The sequence below is a fragment of the Lactuca virosa genome, chromosome 5, assembly GCF_052849685.1.
Source record: "Lactuca virosa cultivar CGN04683 chromosome 5, Lactuca_virosa_CGN04683_v6, whole genome shotgun sequence".
NCBI classification, from domain to species: domain Eukaryota; kingdom Viridiplantae; phylum Streptophyta; class Magnoliopsida; order Asterales; family Asteraceae; genus Lactuca; species Lactuca virosa.
In genome coordinates, this window is record NC_136430.1 from 230,070,343 (window position 1) to 230,087,142 (window position 16,800).

The 16,800-nt window shown below is 38.1% G+C and overlaps 1 long non-coding RNA gene across 2 annotated transcripts; it reads right to left on the bottom strand.

Moving 5' to 3' along the window:
* Nucleotides 1–7,009: 7,009 nt before the first annotated feature.
* Nucleotides 7,010–16,495, bottom strand: LOC145111177 (uncharacterized). 2 transcript variants are annotated; one of them, XR_013710209.1, is made up of 5 exons: nucleotides 15,739–16,495; nucleotides 15,099–15,146; nucleotides 14,755–14,901; nucleotides 7,296–8,202; nucleotides 7,010–7,204 (listed from the first exon to the last, which is right to left on the bottom strand). It is a non-coding gene; the product is annotated as an uncharacterized LOC145111177 (long non-coding RNA). The 2 variants fall into 2 exon arrangements; XR_013710208.1 differs by lacking the exon at nucleotides 15,099–15,146.
* Between the last annotated feature and the right edge of the window lie 305 nt (nucleotides 16,496–16,800).

The window sequence follows — 16,800 nt, forward strand, 5'->3', positions numbered from 1 at the left end:
TGAAAAGTAACTGTCTTATTTGTCAATCTCGTCAACAGAACATCAATTTTGGAGAAGTCCTGAATGAATCTACGATAATAACCAACCAACTCTAGAAAACTCTGAATCTCAGATGGAGACCTTAGAACCTCCCACCGTATCACAGCCTCGATCTTGGACGGATCAACCAATATACCATTATGGTTGACAAGGTGCCCCAGACGCAACCAGAACTCGTATCTAGAGAACTTGATGTATATCCTCTCCCTCCTCAAAATCTCCAAAACCTTTCTCAAATGCTCCTCATGTTGCTCCTGGACTTCGAATAGACCAAGATATCATCAATGAAGACTGTCACCGACCGATCTAGCATCGGCCTACAAACCCTATTCATGAGATCCATGAACGCCGCTGGTGTATTGGTGAGCCCAAATGGCATCACCACGAACTGATAATGACCATAAGGAGTCCTGAAATCTATCTTTTGAACATCCTTATCCCGAACCTTCATCTGATAATATCCCGACTGCAAGTCAATCTTGGAGAACCAAGATACACTGTCACACCCCCGGCCAAGGCTGAACACGCCAGGAGTGGGACTAAGTTCATGGATCACAGATAAATCGAATATATAGCACAAATAAACTGATAAAAAAAACATATTTCATCATAAGGTTTGAATACAAGGTTATTATAAGTGATAATAGATAGTAGTTTCCTTAAACAGGTAGGCAAATAACAAAACTAGATAGCTAAGTCGTCTGTAATCCACGACTAATCTTCTGTCTGAAAGCTTGTCTAATGATCTCCTGAGAATACATGTAAGTTTGAGGGTCAACACAAAGGTTGGTGAGTGTCACAGGTTTTCTACTTAACCGCAGTATAATACTTTTAAAAAGTCTAAAAAGTATTACCTTTGTAAGAAAATTGTGTTTGGAAGAATGTTTGATAAAGATAGAAATATAAACCATGGTTGCTAGGTAATAAAATTCTAGTGCAGTTTATAGTAAAGAATTTGTACGGATAGACATATAAACTATGGTTTCTAGGTAATAAACATCTAGTCAAGTTTACAGTAATAGAATGGTACGGATAACAGATAAACAGACATGTGGATATACGGATAAAGTTATCTGCCAAGGTTGTACTTAGCAACCGCAGACACGGATAAACGGATGGATGACAAGTATATTTGATAAGCATAAGTGTAAGAAGGTGCGATACTTGTTTAAACAGTTGATAAAACTTAGAGTACAAGCATATAAACGAGCCTAATATACGAGTTCTATAACTCGTATAAATATATAAACTTATATATTTTTGTGTATGTATGAGGTATATTGAAACTACCAAGTTGATAACAGGCTATACAGTCATAGCACAATTTTAGTCGAAACATATATGTTCGTTTTATTAGTTGTATTATCTTAACAACATAACATATCTAGCTATTGAGGTTTAAAACGATTTTTTTACTTAACATGTAAGTGTTTAAACAATTATTTCTAAAACTAGTAAAGTATTTACACAAAACAATGATATTTTTTTGTGTATTTTGTATGATAAATATTACTTAGTACACGTACTACCATGTACAGACGATGGCCTGACATGAAACACCGAGGGCAGGCCCATTTTGGCATTATAGCACTTCTGAAATCCAACAACCTATGCGGCACTTCAAACCAGATTTCCCGTACCGTAAGTAGTAGCGTAATAAATAATATTTTTGTGTAATTTATATTGCATGAAAATGGTGTTGTTGTTTGTTTAAACAAAGTGTTTAGAAAATAATATATACTATATATACAAGTACTAAATGTATTCCCCCCGAAAATATATAAAAGTGCGGCGTAACACTCACCTTAAAGCGCGGTTGTCGTGTCTTTTCGAAAATTGATGCAAGAAAGCCGAGATGTATTGTCATGAATTCGAACTTCCGGACTTAATTTAAATACCTAAGAAAGCAGCACAACAACACAGCCGATGGGTGGCAGGATCTCTGGCAGTGGGTGATGAGGGTTGGCAGTGGATTTACGGTAGCCTCCAACTGTCGTTTACTGGCTTCGTTTGGCAGTTGGTCGACGGAAAGGAGAGAGGGCAGCTGCAGGGGGTAATCAAGGGTGTGTTTGGTGGTGATCTTGATCAAGCAAGGTGGGTAAATGTGATGGAATAAGGTGGTGAGGTGGCGATTTAAACCAAGAAAAGAAGAATAATGGAAAGAGGAATGAAGAGAGATTGAAGGTTGTGATTTGAGTGAGGAAATGAGGAAGAGAATAGCTCCTTTTATAGTTGAAGAAGGCACACACAAGCCTTGAATTGTTAAACCTCCAACTCACTCTTGTACCACTTTGGTGAGACTTATACACAAAGAAGGAGAGGGGCATGGGAAAGAAAACGTGTGATGATTCAAGAAAGGAAGAAATCAGATTTTTTTGGGCTTCTTAACTCACATGTGGGCCCCACATGGGTTATTCCTCCATTAATTGCGCAAAACACACAAAACCGGGTGCCTCGAGATCCGTGCATTGAGAATTTTTTTCAAAAATACCTTTACATAGATTTTAATTCAAAGATTCCGGAAAATCAAACGGATTAATTTTTGGAGTTACGGATCTCCGGGAAATTGCGTTAGAAGTTTTGCGTCTTAACGGCTCGCGGTGTCAGTTTCCGCGACTTTTGTGAATATTTTCATTAAAAATATTTCGAGTGTGAAAATAAATAATAGATTATATCCTGAGTCTAAAAACGCTCTCGGAAATCCCGCCGGCAAAGCGTAAGTGCCTCAACGGATCGATTCGATTTTACGCGATTTAAGAAAACCAGTGTTTTACTGTCTGTTTTCTTAAAATTGTCGTATCTTTTGCATACGAACTCTGTTTTGGACGTTCTTTATATTTTTGGAAACAGGTAAACACGTACTATGAGACTAGAATAATTTACTTCACTTAAAATGACTTTTTACAAATTTTTTGTTTTTCAGACGTATTCCTAAGGTTACAGTTTGTGCGGTTGATACGTTATGCATTTGAAAGCATAATATCATCGGGTATCATCTAATAGTTAAAATGAACTTATTTATTTTACTTAAGATGCACTAAAATTTCAGTAATTCGGATTAACACGAGATTCACGGATATATTGGCGGTTATAATAATAGCCCTAAATTCCGGGTTGTCACACGCACCCTGTAGCTGGTCAAACAGATCGTTAATCCTCAGGAGTGGGTAACGATTTTTCACCGTTAACTTGTTCAACTCCCGGTAATCAATGCACATCCGGTGTGAATCGTCCTTCTTCTTCACAAAAAATGATTAGTGCTCCCTAGGGTGAACTACTCAGTCTAATAAACCCCTTGTCTAACAGTTACTATAGCTGTGTAGACAACTCTTGCATCTCAGGTGGTGCCAACCGATAGGATGCCTTGGCTAACAGAGCCGCACCCGGGACCAAGTCAATCCGAAACTCGACCTGCCTCTCCGAACGCACTCATAGAAAATCCTCAGGGAACACATCGGGATATTCCTGAACGACCAGCACATCATCAATTTTCCCATTTCCTTCCTTGCGAGTATCCAACACATAAGACACAAATCCCAAACAACCCTGCTAAAGATACCGCCTAACTCTCGATGCTGAACAGAGAGCCGGTCCATGGTGAACACCTTCACCATGGATATTTAGTTCCCCCTCACTTGGGGTTTGATCCCTCACTAACCGATGCTCACAGTCAATCATTGCCCCATTAGGGCTCAACCAATCCATACCCATGATGACCTTGCTCTCATGCAAAGGGATATAAACCAAATCAATCGGATACCTCTCATAAAATAACTCCAGAATGCAAGTCCGATGAACCCTCGACGCTCTCACTAGACGATCGTCGGCAATCTCCATGGATAATCAAGCTCCCCAGAAGCATCACCGAATCTCTTGTTAAGCGCAAAAGATACGAACGATCAGGGTGCGCCAGAATAAAAAAGAACAAAATCTGGAACACCGTTCACTAGGAACGTTCCTAAGTAACAACATACACGATAAGCATAAACATCAAAACAGTAAATGAGATAAAAGAGAAGATACATAATAGTAACCGCATCTGGTGCTGCACGATCCTCCTCGACTGTCAGCTGAAAAGCTTGACTCCTCACAACTGGCGCCTCCGCCTTGCCCTGGCGGCCTTCAGTGATCCTCAATGTAGCTGGAGCGGGTGCTACAACCACTCCTCCTGCCAAACTCGGACAATGTCTGCTAATGTGACAAGTCTTGTTGCATTTGTAGTAGCCTAAACCACCAACCCTGCAAACCCCATTATGCGTCTTTCCGCACTTACCGCAGCGGCCCCAACCTTGTTGCCTCTCGATCGCGAATCAAAGTCTTGGGCTTCTTCGCTGAGCCCTCAGATATCTGAGCCTGAATTGGCTTTCGCTTCCTTAGAAGCTCCAAATTAATCTCCCATTCCCGGGCCCTAGCTATCATATCATACAGGGTTTGTAGCTAGACATACTCATAAACACCCGTATCTCATCCTTCAGCACGTCATGGTACCTCACCTTCTTCATCTCCTCGTACGTCATATACTTCAGAACCAATAAAGCTCTCTCTCGGAACATGGTGGTGATCTTCGCCACGGTCTCAGTAGTCTGATAAAGGTCATGGAACTCCCTTGCCAACTGTTGAACCTCAGTCATTGGTGCGAACTCAGCTCTGAATATCTTCACGAAATCATCCCAAGTCATTGTCTCAACCGCCTCGCCTCCCAAAGCATAGTCTAGCTCCTCCAACTAATCACGAGCTATGTACTTCAATAGACAAGATGAAAACCTGACCTTCGACCCATCGGGGCATAAGCTCTTATGAAAAGCGTTCACCACGTCCGCCAACCAACTACTGCTAACAATCGGGTCTTTCTTCTCGAAGAACTCCGGAGCCCCACATGCACCAAACTCTCGGAAAGTCAGAGTATGTGCACTGGCAGTAGCCAAAATCTCGATAGGGAAAACTGTTGGGTTATTAGCAAAACATCAATCCTATGGTGTACATACAAACCCTAAAGATTTGGATCTAGGTTTTTCTATTTGTACATGCAATAATCATCCAAAGCTCTCAAACCCTAATGTAGCATACAACAAAAATCGAAATCTACATCTAATGAAGAGTTAAGATATTACCTTTAATTGTAGCTTGATGATCTTGAGCTTTTGAGAACGTAGCATCTCAAATGTGATGCCTCTAATGAATCACAAACACCAAAACAATTGGAGAATCTTAAAGAGAGAGGGGAGAGGTAATTTTCGGCTCTTGAATCCTTCTAGTGTTGTGGTAGCCGAAAATGTGAAGCCAAGGGGTCTTTTTATAGGTGAGCTGCTAGGGTTTCAGTCAAAACCCTTATTAGATTGCTTAGGCCTTAAGCAGTCCACATGATCCTTCCAGAAGGCCTCCTATGGACGATTTCTATGTGGGCTTCCCCATAGAATTCGTCCATCCCTTCTTTAGGATTCCCCAGCCCATATTGCAACTATCACATAATTACAATATCAGTCTCCTTAATTCTAAATTAATTATTGACCAATATTAATTAAATAATATGATTTCTCTTTTAATATATTATTCATATAATATATTAATAAACCATAATAACCTTTTTCTCCATTATTCTTCTAGTCAAGTTGCTTTGGTGAAGGCAACCCAAAAGGACCATGCTACAACCGGGTCAAGTACATACCAAATATAGTTATGGGCTTAGACACCTAATCCAACTGTCTCCCACTTGCATAAGTCTAATAACTATAAATGAAAGTTCTATGGAAACCATATAATATCGGGGGGGGGGGGGGGAGGGGGGGACACTAACTCTACTGGAACGTCTAACAGGTAAGGACTCGTCAATTGGTTAAACATGAGTTTCCTCCTCGGGTTGAGCGTCAGTGTTAGAGGTTCCTTCATCACTTGATTCTTGAAGCTCTTCAAGATCAATTTGCCTCCCACTGTCCTCTTGGCATATGAGTTCTCGCTCTCGGAAAACCCTTCTCCTCGCAACGAAGACAACATTGTCACTCGGCCTATAGAAGAGATATCCAAAGGACTTCTGCAGATAGCCGATGAAAATACACCGCTCACTACGAGGTTCGAGCTTGTCGTGAGTCTCTCGTCTTACAAAAGCCTCGCAACCCCAAACCTTGATATGTGCCAACGAGGGAGCTTTCCCTGTCCACATGTCTTGAGGTGTTTTGGCAACCTTCTTAGTTGGGACCAGATTAAGGATATGGGTGGCAGTCTCTGAAGCATACCCCCCAGAATTAGATAGGTAGTGAAGCTCGACTCATCATGGAACGAACCATGTCCAACAAGGTTCGATTGTGCCGCTCTGCCACACCATTCAACTGCGGTGTCCTAGGTGGTATCAATTGTGAAACAATTCTGCATTTCTTAAGGTAGTCGTGGAATTCAATACTAAGGTACTCACATCCTCGATTGGATCAGAGCATCTTAATTTTCCTGCCCAGCTGATTCTCCACTTCTTGTTTAAACTCTTTGAACTTTTCAAAGGTTTCTGACTTGTGCTTGATTAAGTAGATATACTCATATCCACTATAATCATCGGTGAAAGTCACATAGAAGCGGTTCGCATCCCTTGTGGTGGATCTAAAAGGCCTACATACATCGGTATGTATGAGATCCATTAAACCCTCACCCCTTTCACAAGTACCAGTGAAGGGTGACTTGGTCATCTTTCCAAGTAATCAAGACTCGCACGTGTCATCGTCCCTAAGGTCGAATGACTCCAACACTCCATCCTTTTGGAGTTGGGCTATGCGCTTCTTGTTGACATGTCCAAGACGACAATGCCACAAACATGCTTTATCCAAACCATTGGACGAATCGATATGCAACACATCATTTCCTTAGTTGTCCACAACCATCACAGTTTCATATATACCATTACAAGGCAATGCTTCAAAATAGAAAGTACCATTAAAGAAAGCATTAATAGAACCATTTTCATTATTAAACGAAAATCTAAAACCTTGTTTATACAAACCATGAAAAAAAAATAATGTTTCGTGTCATTTCTAACGAATAGCAACAGTTATTCAAATCTAAACCTAACCCACTACTAAGCACTAAAGACTAACCTCCAATCTTGGTGACATGTGACGCTTTCCTATTCCCCATGATCAAGTTTATCTTCCCATGCTCCACATCGATCCCTACTTCTTAGACCCTAAAATCAGAACAAATGTGAAAACCACATCCTGTATCGAGGACCCAAGACATAGTATGTGATGAGTTATTAGATTGAATAGTATAAATACCTGCGAAGGTGGGCTTTATCTTCCCATCCTTGATGTCATGCAGGTACTTCGGGCAACTTCGTTTCCAATGCCCTTTCTCATGGCAGTAGAAGCACTCTGCATCCTTCGGGTTGGAAGAGGGAGCAGCAAGACCAGCTTTGGTTCCACTAGAATAGGTACCATCATGAGACTTTCCCTTGTGGCTCTTAGAAGGTGCCTTCCTCTTCTTTCCTTTTCCTTACCCAATAGCCAAGACAGGGGAAACAGTAGTAGGAGTAGATGCAATAGATTTGCCTTTCAGACTACTCTCAGCAGTCCTTAGCAGGCCTTGAAGCTTGATTAGAGTGATCACCTCCTTGTTCATGTGGTAGGTCATACGAAACTAGTCGTAGCAAGGATGCAAGGAGTGTAGAATAATATCTATGGCCAGCTCCTCATTAAAGTTGACATTCAACTTCAGTAAGCGGTCCACATATCTTTGCATTTTCTGCAAGTGGGTCGTGATGGACTCTCCATCATTCATTTTGGTAGTGATCATCACAGCGATGATCTCATACCATTCCTGCCTAGCACTTTGATGGTACCTTTCCATCAAATCTTGGTGTATCTCGTATGGATAGTAGTCCTCGTAGGACTTTTGGAGTTCAGCAGTCATTGTTGCGAGCATGATGCAATGAACCTTCGTAGCATCTCGCTCATGAGTTTCATATGCAGCAATTTCTTCAGGAGTGGCAGTGTTCACATTAACCTCCTTCAGCTCCTTGTTGAGAACATACTCTTTGTCCTCGTAACGGGTGACCATGCGAATGTTGCGGATCCAATCATTAAAATTGGACCTATCGAATATCACCCTCCCACACAAGTTCATGAGTGAGAATGAGCCGGAAGGGGTCGAGCCAGAAGTGTTGTTGTTGTTCGAAGTAGACATCTGAAATAGAAAAGGAACAAAGTTTAGATTAGATAAGAATCCCCAATTAAACACCCAAATAAGAAATTAGGGCTAGGACCCAACACAATTATTTACAATTCATAAGAGGGATGTCGTAATCTAATTGCAAATAATTTGAAGGTAGGTAAATGACGATTTACCAATTTCAACCATGAAAATCGAAAAAAAAACAATTAAGTTTTAATGAGTTGAAATTCCTAGATTCTTTTGAGATTCATTGAACTTTTCAATGACATGTTTAAATCTCGATATGTCATTTAAGTTTGTGACTGGGATACCGAGGATCACAAACAAGGTGTGAATAACCATGTAAATGTACTTGGTACTCTCGATGTCATTTACCATCTAATCAATGTGCCGGTTAGCCACACACACTTCATTGATCTATGATAAACATCAATCTACCTTTTTCCACCTTTTCTAGTCCCAAATTATTGTGCCGGTTATACACGCACGCTCCACTAACGACCTGGCAGGGTGCAAAGTATAATTTCATGGAATAGCATCATTTCACATTTTACCTAAAGTAACTTTGGGAATTTTATAAAAACATTTAGTTACTTTATTAATCATTATACTTTTAATGAGGAATTAGTTGCCCTATCCTACCCGTTCGGCTAACGACCCTCCACCAATCAAGGAAGCAGTGGGTGAGAGTGGACACTCATTAAACTGCAATTTTATAGGCAGCAACCTTATACACCTCTTATAGATCGGCTTCGTGAATGAGGCCTACTAACGGTAAGACTAGCTTTATCTTATACATCTATATAATTATTAATCTTATAATATTATAATAGTATAAGGGTTGAATTTTAAACTTGTAAAACTCTAGGGTTTAGGATTTAAATATTTCAAAATTAAAACTTTTAATTAAATTTTAAATCCCAAAACTTGAGGGCAAGTTTTGAAACTTTTCAAAACATCTTATAGATTAAATTTGAAAAAATAATTAATTAATCATATTATTAATCTTTATCATATAATTTGACCTAATATATTTTCTTGACAAGATAATTCAAATCAAAATACAAATAATTAATCTTTATCATATAAAAAAAAGTAATTACTTTATTTATGAAAATTATCTTTGAATTACATTAGGATAATCAATACCTTAATGAAAAAATAAGATTTTATCAGTCAAAAACGTTTTTGGCAATTATCCTAATTCAGTTTCAGTCAAAATCCCGAAAAATCAGCCACCAGACGACCCGACTCGCCGAGTCACTGAATGGACTCGTCGAGTTTCCCTGACGTCGAGTTCATCAGGTGACTCAATGAGTTTATCAGGCAGAGGCACAAATTTTTCGATTTTCATCTTTGAACAAATTAGCAATCCATCAAATACAAAAGAAAAACGACCTAGGCTCTGATACCACTGTTGGGTTATTAGCAAAACATCAATCCTATGGTGTACATTCAAACCCTAAAGCTTTGGATCTAGGTTTTTCTATTTGTGCATGCAATAATCATCCAAAGCTCTCAAACCCTAATCTAGCATACAACAAAAATCGAAATCTACATCTAATGAAGAGTTAATATATTACCTTTGATTGTAGCTTGATGATCTTGAGCTTTTGAGAACCTAGCACCTCAAATGTGATGCCTCTAATGAATCACAAACACCAAAACAATTGTAGAATCTTAAAGAGAGAAGGGAGAGGCAATTTTCGGCTCGTGAATCCTTCTTGGGTTGTGGTAGCCGAAAATGTGAAGCCAAGGGGTCCTTTTTATAGGTGAGCTGCTAGGGTTTCAGTCAAAACCCTAATTAGATTGCTTAGGCCTTAAGCAGTCCACAGGATCCTTCCAGAAGGCCTCCTATGGACGATTTCTATGTGGGCTTCCCCATAGAATTCGTCCATCCCTTCTTTAGGGTTCCCCAGCCCATATTGCAACTATCACATAATTACAATATCAGTCCCCTTAATTTAAGTAATCTCTTTTTACCACAAAATTAATTCTAAATTAATTATTGACCAATATTAATTAAATAATATGATTTCTCTTTTAATATATTATTCATATAATATATTAATAAACCATAATAACCTCTTTCTCCATTATTCTTCCAGTTAAGTTGCTTTGGTGAAGGCAACCCAAAAGGATCATGCTACAACCAGGTCAAGTACATACCAAATATAGTTATGGGCTTAGACACCTAATCCAACAAAAACGACTAGACGCTCATCCAAAATCTCCATGATACCCTCATTGATCGTACCAAAGATCACAGGAATCTGATCAAAAATACTGCAAGTGATCTCTGACAAGATGAACTCTCGCATCCGTTCATCCATCGTTTCGGCCCTAGTGCTCGAACGTGAACCATCGCCAGAACCATAACCAGAACCACCTCGAGTGACCACCATACTGAAAAATAAAAAATGCAAACCACCAGAAAACACTCAAAGAATTCCACACTCTACAATTCCTTAGTATTCTCGTGAAAATACTACCTTCCACACCTATCCATATTTTTCTCAAGGACCGTCTTGAATCCTCTAAGTTACTCCTTAGGACCAATACATTTTTCCCGCAAGACGGGGCAGTCAACGCTCTAAGATACTTCCTAGGCTTTCCTTGAATTCCCGTTACACTCTCTTCGCCATCAGCTGCAGAAGAAACTCCCATTAATACCTACTAAATACCTTACAAATACAATTACATGCAACAAGCACTAAATAATTGTGACAACCCGAAATTTCTATCTTGTAAATCCATTCAATTCAATCAAAAGTCAGACTAGTTTCTGTTAACTTCTAGCTTTGCTAAGGGCCTGTTTGAGAGTTCTAAGCCTTGTACACTCAAGGATTGGGTGTTAGGAGGCATTTACTTGAGTTCTTGGAGTTGCAATTGAGTCGGAACCTCCTTCACAAGGAGTTCACGGCCGCAAACTAGGGTTTACGGCCGTAAACGCAAGCTTGGTCGTGAACCCCTCTTCATTAGTATGAAGATCCCTCATTATTCTTCATTTCTCACAACTTCAAGTCAAGAACTCTCATTTCTCTCTCAATTATCATCAAGGATATTCTTCTTGATCTTCAAAAGTGTAAGTGATTCTTCCATTCTTTCTTGATATCCTTCTTATTCAAGTAAAACCCTATGATTTCATCCATGAATTCATCTCTTTTGGGTTTAGATCTTCAAATCACCAAGAACACCAAGATCACACACTTGTTTTTTGGTCCGTAATCACCTTATAAGCTTCCAAAACGTAAGTATCTCTTCAATATACTTGTTATCCATTAGGAGCTCTGGAATCCCCATGAACCAAACACCTTTTAAGCATCATCTTCAAGAGTTCACGGCCGTGAACCCTTCATGTGGCCGTGAACCCTTCAAATGATCTTGTTACGACCGTAAACCCTTCTTAGTTCATGAGGTGGTCGTGAACCCTTCAACCCATGGTGGTAAACCCTTCATAGGATCAAGCCTAGGGCCTTAAACACGTCATGTGTGGCCGTGAACACATCATTGTGTGGCCGTGAACACCCTTTGATACAATCATATGTGATTGTAACACTTCATTCCAAGTGTTTCCTAGCACCTAAGGTTGTTCCCTTACACGATTAGTTGTTATATACACTAATTATATACATATATGTGTCATTATATGCTTAATAGGATCCGTTTGTGCTCAAGACTTCACTTGGCATACTTAGCATCCTAATCGATCTTACATTCGAATCACTCACTACATGTGAGTTCCTACCCCTAAAATTATCTTTTAATGATTTTAAATGCTTTTAGGGAGGGGGGGGGGGGAATACAAGTAGAAAACAATGTAGTTATAGTATCAATCACATGTGATTTATAACTATCAAACAAGAGGATTTCTTATACTTCAAAACTGTGTTATCAAACAAACTGTTTCAAATCATTTTATAAACTGACATCAAGTCATCAATAACCATTCAAATGGTTAAAACTCTTTTATATGATAAACTCTTTTATATGATAAACTCTTTATCGTTTTACAAAACTCTTTTAAACATATATATTGTCAAAATCATGTCTATATAGATATAGTTATATAAATAAGGTTGAAAGGGCTTAGGACTGATAACTCGCTTTATTTCCTGTTCCTTGTTTGGTTGTGAACTTAGAGTACCGGTTGTTTGTCCGAGTGTCATTTAAATCTTAATTGTATATTATGTATATGTATGTAGATATAAAAGTTCTTCCAATTAATTCAATACCTTTGGGTAGCAAAGGTGTACAAACATGATTAGTCATTCAATTACAGAGCTTACTAGTAAACTATAATAGGTATAGTTTAGAGGATTACTACTTACTATTTCTAGAACATTGAAACTTACAAGAGTCAGTTCATACATGAGTCAGTTCAAACATACTATAACAAGAAGAGAAAGAACGTACTATACACTAGAAAGGAAGGAACATACTATACACTAGAACAGAAAGGAACATACTATACACTAGAACAGAAGGAACATACTACACTAATACAAGAACAAGATAACATTAATGTGAGCCACTACTTCATGGCATGGAAATATACTGTTGTGTCACGTTTTGTAACCAGAGTCTCCTGTAGGGGGAGCGTGAATTTGTGTATAGATCTATACGGGATTGACCATCCTACACCTTGCTGCTAGCTACAGTGGGACCTGCAGGTCTACGAGTGACGAATGTCATACCTTTTCGACGTCTTTGATCGTCGTGTTTTACTAGTCAATCAAGTATGGTTATAATCTCATCACATTTTACCTTAATTAATCAATTGTTTTAAGTTAGTTGGTACATCAGTAGTTACTTTATACAATACTACAGTACATCTTTATTTTCCCATTACATTCATATGGTGATCTTCTCACATAAACGGTAATGTAAACTATTTTCCGGTAATGATAGTCATACTTGGGAAAAACACTCACTTTTACAAAAGAACAAACATACAGAACAATCGGGTCTTGGTAGAAGACTACATTTCATTACAAGTAGAAAATATAGGATTTTCTAGGAAGTATACAAACATTTACATCAAACACTTACAAACACTTTCATCAAACTTATACAAACATTTGACACTAAAATACTTATGAACTCACCAGCTTAAATGCTGATCTACTCTTCCAAAATAACTTGTATTCGCAGGTCACCAGTAGACAGGTACCGATGACCAGGTTTTAAGAAGACGGAGCATGTTCAAGACTCATCTTTTATTTTGATTCACATTTTGGTGTCTTTCAAACTTTACACAGAACACACTTGTATTAAATTATATTATTAATGCAATGGATGATGTTGTTGCTTGTTTACTATTGTGCATTGTTATGATATTGTACATGATGTCCTCCGCCCCCGAACGTTTCCGTCGTTCTGGTTTGGGGGTGTGACAGATTGGTATCAGAGCTTTGTTTATAGTGAATTGAGTATATCAACCCATAAAAGATATATAACTATAAACACACCGGGATTAAAATACTCTGACCAAGAGTTTATACTTTTAAATAATAAAATATTTAACTAAAGTATACATACAAGCATTTATACTAGGATCAGTGTCATACTAGAACAAAACAAAAGTATTGCGGTTGTTGGACAGCACAAGTAGTCTTGGGGACATATGATCAGATCTGGGAGTGATATAGCCTGATCAACTATATCTTTCCGAGAAGTGATTAGCATGTGCCTAGGAATGGTTGTGGTGTTGCAGCAAGTCTAAAAACTTACCAACACTACTACAATGAAAACTTTAGAACAGAACATAAACTTAAAGTACTATAGGAGTATTTTGTGTTACTATAATTACTTATTTGAGAACTAAAAGGTCTTTATTAATAGGTCAATGGTTGCTGAGTGGATACGCTAAGGTTATATGTGACTAAGGTGTCATAGACTTAGTAGGTCAATGGTTGTTGAGTGGATACGCTAAGGTTATATGTGACCAAGGTGTCATAGAATTAGAATATGTGATCTTTGCTTTACTTCCTGTTCCTTGTTTGGTTGTGGACTTAGAGTTAGGGTCACTTATTTGAAGGTCTATTCTGTTTTGGTTACATATGACTGGTATGCACTATGCAAGTATTGAAGTAACTGGTAAGGATCATCCTATAATTATCTTAAGTAGTACGTCTATTAACTATTAATTTTACCCATATTCTCGCGTAGATAACATGGCTGGATTCCATCTCCCCGGCGACCCGTACTTTCCCAAACAAGGAAATGGTGGATGGCTCGATGCAGAGCCAGAAGAGAATCATGCAATTCCTTTAGAATAATAATCTAGTTTTTTTAATAAAACGATTTAGAAGGTTATAAGCATCTGAGTACACTTAAGGCAACTTAGATCCATTTGATACGTTCATTTTGAGTAACTATTGTCAATTTTACTCATTTTAAACCATCTAACCAACACATTTATATGTTTAAAACGCCAAAATTCCAGCATCTAAGTGAGGAATTTAATACGCATAAGACACCAGGGAAAGTGTGAAAGTGGGCCACTGTGCTTCAAGAATGCAATACATAGAAAATTAAAAATATCATTTGATATGAGAATACCTCTATTATGGTCAATTTCAGAGATTCCAGTTTGGGACAATATTTGAGAATTCGGGTGAGTTCATCAATGGTGAAGGCATCCATAGTTGTTTTAAGCACCAAAGTCTTCAGATTAGGTAGAGCCAAATCACATGCACCATCAATGCACTATAATAATGACAGCAAGTAGAGTTATTATTCACGGTAACTAATAAGCATGTGGTACTCTATTGATAAAGATTTCATGAAAACCAATGATACTTTCAGGCATCTCCAAGTATCCTACTCTTTTCTAGATGCTTAAATAGGGAATATATATAGAAAACATCACCAAGTTTGGGAAGAAAAAATGTTGATTGAGAAACCTATATAGACTATCATGAGCCATGCACTCCATTTGTCCTTCGGTCTTTCTGCATTAAGTAAAAAAGAAACACCCATATAGTTTATTCATCAAATTAAGCTATGTTTTCACTTAGTAAAAAAAGAAACAGCACAATGTTCTAATCCTTTTGTAATAGAGCGATTTGTTCATATCTTGGGTTCTTCACCAACATAAATTGGATGATTAAGAAGGCTCACGCTAAACAATTGGTGTCAAATGGAACTTCACATTTTGCAGTCTTGTCTGATTTATGGTAATGACCCTTACAAATAATACACTGCACAATTTTTTCTAACAGAAAAGAACAATCGTGGATATATAAAGAGAATAAGAATCTACCTCGGACAAGAAAAAAAGGTTCATCCACAAAGGTTTGACAGGAGAATTTCCATGAAACAACACAGGTTCAGTTTTTTTCTGAAATGTAGGCTCGTAGACAAATTTATTCAACGAGTCTAAACGATCAAAGAAAACATTACAAGTAATATAATCTTTTAAATCCAAAACCTCCAGTTTTGGGCAAAAAATTCTAATATTATGCGCGTCTTCCGAGTTAATAATACTCAATCTCTTGAGCTTCGGACATGAAATAAAAAGATGATCAAGTTTGGATGACTCACACTAAATCAAACTCAGATCCTCAAGCAAGGGGCAGCTTTCAAGAAACCCTTTTACCAAATCGGTGTCTCCCAATAACTCAACATAGGTCAAAACAAGAACCCTAAGTGCTGGAAACCCCATGAACTTGGGCAAACTTAGACCAGGTTTTAAATCCAGCGCTGATATCTTCAACATTAATACCTCCAAGGACCCACAAGTCACCAGACAATGAGGCAACTCGATAGCTTCAGGCATCTCCTCAGGGATAAAGTACAAGTTAAGCTGCTTGATGTTTCTCATAACTGCCATATGAATCCACCGTCCGATTGTTGACATACTGTAGTAATAATAACAACACAAACGAAAACTATCCAAATCGACCGATTTGTTTGCTAAAACCCAATACACGAACTCTTTGAATTTGTATTTATCGAAATTTTCTCCGTGCCATACGTCCATGTCCAGAGAGGGAATTGCAGTCCACAAATACCTCCATCGTCTGGACAAAATGCTGCTTCGAATTGCTTCTTCTGTGGATGGAAGACGTGAAAGAATCAAAAGAAGAATAGCATCCGGCATGTTACTGATCCAATCGATCCCATTTTCGCGTTTTGATGCCTTTGGTCGCTTCGATTTCTTCGTGCCCCTTTTTGGTGATGTGAATCGAAAATTAATCAGAAACTTCAATTTAATTGATCTCTCCCCTTTGTCGCACGTAGGTGAAAGGGGTAGGTTTTACATCAAAAGTTAAATTTGGGAAGTTATAAAAGATCTCAAAGTAATTTTGGAAAGAACAAAATCCTCCTTTTTTTTTTTTTTAAAGTCATGGAACTTTTCGTCACTTTTGAAACAAATAGAAAGTAAATTACATTAATACCCTTAAATTTACCAATCATTAAACATTCTCCCCACTCAACAACATTAAATGTCTCTTTTGTCCCTTAAAAACTAATCCAAACATAATTTAAAAAACTTCATTTACCAAAAGTTCTTTTATCAAAAGTCATTTTGCAAAAAAAAACTTTTGAAGCTAAAAAGTAATCCCAAACACCCTCCAAATTACATCTCTTGTGTAATGTTAA